The following is a 5,730-nucleotide window of genomic DNA, read 5'->3' as shown; positions in this document are numbered from 1 at the left end:
TGCCATAGCTACTGGAGGTAAAGAGTAACCACGGCATAGGGGCTGCATATGGGCTCTGGCTGTCATATTGTCAGGGATGCCTAAAGGGATTAAGCTGAGTTGTGTGGAACCCACACTTGATAACACGTTCTAAAGTTTCACCAAGATGCTGAAGAAAGCGATGAGAGACTCCCACATTCCCTGAGTAATAAATATGAAATCCAAATATTCCCAGACTAGTTTTGGTCAATCTTTGTTTGAGAGTCCATCTTCCTGGTTGATTATCAAGAGTCAATAGGGACTATATCTTCCTCTCCAATTTTCCCCATTAAAAAAAAAAAAAAGTCTCTGCTATTCAGCCAATGGCTTAAAGCAAAACCATGAGCATTCTTGATTTTTTTCCTTTACTGACTTCCTGCTCCAAACCACCAGTTCATGCTGCTGACTCCGCCTCCAAATGTATCCTAGATCCATCTATGCTTTCTGTATCTATTGTTATTTCCCAATACACCATCATCTTACATGGATGACTACATGATTTCCTAGTGGCCCTTGGCACTTCCGCTCTTGTTTCCTACAATCCACTTACCACACGGCAGTCAGACTAATGCTTTTAAAATATAAATCATATCATGTCATACTCTGATTTAAAGGCTTCCGGTGTCTTTGAATTTCATTTAGAACAAACCCAAGCTCTCTACCAAGATCAATAAAGCCTGAGTCCTGTCCCGTCTACCTCCCTGATTTTGTCTCCTGTTACTCTCCCTCTCATTCATTACTCTTCAGTTACACTGAACTTTTGATTGTTTGGGTTTTTTCTGTAATTATAGTTCCTACTCTGGGACCTCTACATTTGCTGTTGGCTCTAACTAGAATGCTCTTCTCTCAAATTTAACTTTATTTTTTTACAAAGCAAGTTGCTATGGTCTGAACGTTTGCATCCCCCCCAAATTCGTATGTTGAAAACAGATCCTCAGTGTGATGGTATTAGGAGGTGGGGCTTTAGGGGTGCTTAGGCAATGAGGGTGGAGCCATCTTGAATGAGATTAGTGCTTTTACCAAACAGACCTGACCAAGCTCCCTAACCCTGTCCACCTGTGAAGATACAGGAAGAAGTCAGTAGTTTGTGACTCAGAAATAGGACCCTCGCTCAAACACACTGAGAGCCTGATCTCAGACTTCCAGCCTCTAGACTGTGAAAACTAAATTTCTGTTGTCTATAACTACCTAGTCTGTAGTATTCTGTTATAGCAACCTGAATGGACAAAGGCACTAGATGTGTGTTTTCTATCATTGCCATAACAAATTAACACAGACTAAGTACTTTAAAACAACACAAACTTATTAGCTTACAGCTCCATAGGTCAGAAGTCTGGTATAGGTTTCACTGGAATAAAATCAAAGATATCAGCAGGCTGCATTTCTTTCTGGAGGTTCCAAGGGAGAATCTGTTTCCTGGTCATTTGGGTTGTTGACAAAATTCAGTTCTCTACATCTGTATAACTGAGGTCCCCATTTTCTTGCAGCCTGTGAGCTGAGGGCTTTTCTCAGCTTCTAGGGGCTGCTGCATTGCTCGGCTCCCACCCTCTTTCTCCATCTTCGTCAGCAAGAGCAGATCAACTCCTTGTCTGGTCTCATCTCTCTGACCCACACTCCTGCCTTCCTCTTCTGTTTTTAGGACTCACATGATTAGATTGGGTCCTTCCAGGATAATCTCCCTATCTCAGAGTCCTTCAATTTAATCACATCTGCAAATTCTATTTTACCACGTACAGTAACATATTCACAGGTTTTGAGGATTGAGCCATGGACACCGCCTACCACACTGGTTTATTCCCATTAGTTGGATCTCAGCAAAATGTGACCTCCATAATGAAATCATCTCACCCACATCCACATTCTCTACTACATCCCCGTAGTATATTTCTTTCAAATCATGTCTTTCTCTGAAAGATCTTGCATCATTTATCTGCTCACTTATTGTTATCTCACCCCACTGGGATGTAATTTTTATGAGGACAGATATGTTTTCTACTTGTTCACTTTCTTATCCCCAGCAACCAAAAGAGTCCTAGGCATACAGAAGATCTCAGCAACTCATTCTGAGTTGACTGAGTGAATGAATGAATGAATGAATGGTTTTAATTGTTATTGTTCAAAACTCCATGGTTACTTTGGTGGAAACAGTTCTGTTAACTCTTGATGGGGTATATTATTAAACTCACTACCCAGTTATTTCCTGATCTATTCAAAGCCATTTTTAATTCCTTCTAACTGAATTTCTGCATTTCTCCTATTTGACTCCTACTACCCAAAACAGAACTGGAAAATGTTACATTTTCAATTTGCTTACTGAAACAGTAAGACATAATGCCTTTCTTATCAAACCATTTAAAATCTGCTTTCCTGGTCATAACTTTCCATTAAGTTTCTAAAATGATTTCAAGTTCTTGGATGTAAAAGTCACTGAGTCAATGCAAAATATTATTTTTAACTTCTTTGCCTAAAAGTAACCTCAAAACTGCTGTAACAGCTCATGTAACTGTAAAGGTATATGAAATCTCTCTGGGAATTATCAGTCCATGTTTAGCATAAAGGTTGACATTATTTCCCTTAATACCTTAAATATCTATTCTGTCTCAGCATAAGAATAATTCTGTATCCTTAACTTTTTTATTTGAAAGCATGTTCTTTTTGCAAATGAGAAAAACTAGGCCTCATGGAGGTTAAGTTACCAGCTTGTATTTATGTAGCAAGTTACTGGCAGAACAAGCATCATAATCCAGGAATGCCAGCCTCCAGTCCAGTGTTCATCCCACTACACTCCACCGCCTCAATGCAAATGGGAAGCCACGCAATGAATTGCAAAGACTCATTTATAAATAATTTAAGATGAAAAGCAATAAAAATGTCCAGATTTAATTTGTAAAGTGGCAAGGTGGTTACTGAATGGCCTTTGTCCTTAACGTGTAATAACGCTGGCCTTCTAAATGTCACTCAGTAAAAGAACAAAGCCCAGATACTTCTAGGTTGTAACTGCAATCTTAAGACTAGTTAGCAACTTCAATTATTATTGCAGGACCAACTCATTTCATGTATAATCATTCTCGGCTCTGTTTTTCTGACATGATCTGCAAGCATTCATTGCTGCAGGTGAGCCCACAGAACAGGTGGAGGCAACAGCCAGTTTGCCCACGTCCAGGCTTGGCCAGGTTGTTGCTGAGATATCACACAGCAGCCCACACATTCACAAATACACACAAACACAGGTGGCCTCATTATTTGCATTCTGATCACCTTATATTGAACAATCAAGGGAACAAGTCTGGTGATGGTAAGATTAGAAATTTACTCAATACAATGTTGAATTAATGTCTGCATACGGCTTCAAGCTATGTGAAATGTCATTTCATTGTTAGTTTTCTTTAAATAAATACATATCTATTTATGACCTATTATATGTTTGGAACAAAACTGTTTTGAGTGTTAAGATCTCCTTTCCAGGTCGAACCATCAACTCAGCACAACTGATAACTCTCCTTTTTGAAATTCCATTTTCCTTTAATTCATTACACCTGTTCCTAATTTTCTCCAAAGATTCTGTCCACTCTTGGTCACCTTTTTTTTTTTCCTATCTCTTCTTACTCATTGAAATGCTGTTGACCCACAGGGTACTGAGAGCCTACGTGGCTTCCTCAGGCAAGCACAAATGATAGCACTGAAAATACCACCCATAAACTGTTTAGTTCCCAGCTTTCTCTCATCCGCAGCCCACCTTCTTTTTATAGGGTCAGTTTCATTGGTGGCCTTACTAGCATGCCGATAGTCCAAGATGGATATCTTAAAGCTACCTTGAGCTCTTTGTTATGGGTTGAAATGCATCCCCCCCAAAAGATATGTTGAAATCCCAATTCCCGGTACCTCAGAATATGGCCTAATTTGGAAAGAGTCTTTGAAGATGTATCAAGTTAAGATGAGGTCATTATGGTGTGGTCTAATTCAATATGTTTGGTGTCCTTATAAGAAGGCAGGGAATATGGATAGAGACACATGGTGGCGGGGGTGGGGGGATGCCATGTGATGACAGAGGCAGAGACAGGAGTGATGCAGCCAGCCGAGGAGGGCCAAAGATCAATGGCAACCACCAGAAGCTAGGAAGAAGCAAGAAAGGATTCTAGCCAGAGTCTTAGAGGGAGCATGGTCCTACTGACAGCCTAATTTCAGATCTGTAGATTCCAGAACTGTGAGAGGATAAAGTTCTGTTGTTCCTAAGCCACCAGGTTTGTGGTTCTTTGTTACGGCAGCCCAGGAAACTAATACATTCTTCTCTCCTATCCGGCAGCTTCTCTTTCCTATGTTTAATTGCTCCCCAAATCTCACGAAGCTTACATCTATCTCACTGTGAAAAAAATCAGGAAACACTTTTCTGATGCTTCTATTAATTTCAAACTAATTTTTTAATCCATTAGATCAAGTAAGTGTTTCACACATAATCAAAGTGGAAGGGGAAGAATTGGAGAGATTTTACATGTAGGATTAATAGTAAAATTATGGTTTATAAACATCCCTCCTCCATTTTTACCAAAGTTTAACAATATACAGGGGGAGAAGTTGAACCATAGTAATGTTTTAAAATCACATTCCAGGGCTTCCCTGGTGGCGCAGTGGTTGAGAGTCCACCTGCTGATGCAAGGGACACAGGTTCGTGCCCCAGTCCGGGAAGATCCCACATGCCGCGGAGCGGCTGGGCCCGTGAGCCATGGCCGCTGAGCCTGCGCGTCCGGAGCTTGTGCTCCGCAATGGGAGAGGCCACAACAGTGAGAGGCCCGTGTACCGCCAAAAAAAAAAAAAAAAAAAAAAAATCACATCCCAAATTAATCATGCTGTTTGGAAGCAAGAATTGCTAAATTCTTAAAGACTTTTCAGACCCAAATTCTGGGCTTTTACTTGTGAGTGAAATATCTTAAGTGTTCAAGGAAGTGTAAATAGTTTATATGTCTTAATACTGCTATTTGAAAAGCTTAATAATATAGTAAGACTGCCAGGCTACCCATAGAAATACAAAAATTGATAGTTCTGGAAAAGTAAGAAAGATGAAAACACACACCCCGGTTCTAGTTTGTTGATAGTAAATGCCATGAAAATGCAAAACTGTTTGGCAAAAAGGTAAGCAAACCTGGAAATGCTACATTAATTCCTCTGTAGAATTCAGGCAATGCCTTAGCTGACTCTCATCCAGAGATGATTCTGACATAGATTCTCTCCTTGGCCAAACTCTACTCAGGCTCCTTTGAGGTCTTTTTCAATAAGGCCTTAACTTTTGGACTTCTGTGTTCACCTCTGCCTTGTCCAATTTTAGCAAGAATCCTGCTAAGTCACTTTATCCAGAATCTCCCATCCTCCATATCTGACCACCTTCAATATCTAATCAGGTTCCTCATCTTCTTCCATCCCTCATGTGACGTCTGATCACCTGACCTGCCTCCAGCAAGAATCCTGTTAGGTCAGTTTAGCCAGAATCCCTCCTTATCCTTCATGCTTCGTCTTAGTAATTTTTCATCCACTGACCTCTACCCTGCTCTTTGGCTATAAATTTCCACTTTTCTTTGTTGTATTCAGAGTTGAGCCCAATCTCTCTCCCCTACTGCAAAACCCCATTACAGTGGTCTTTACAACTATTGTCATAGTTCTTTCTTGAATAAAGTCTTCCTTACTCTCTTTAACAAGTGTCATGAATCAATTTCTTTAACA

Source organism: Globicephala melas, chromosome 7 (genome assembly GCF_963455315.2).
Source record: "Globicephala melas chromosome 7, mGloMel1.2, whole genome shotgun sequence".
Classification (NCBI taxonomy): domain Eukaryota; kingdom Metazoa; phylum Chordata; class Mammalia; order Artiodactyla; family Delphinidae; genus Globicephala; species Globicephala melas.
This window is presented reverse-complemented; position numbering follows the sequence as displayed.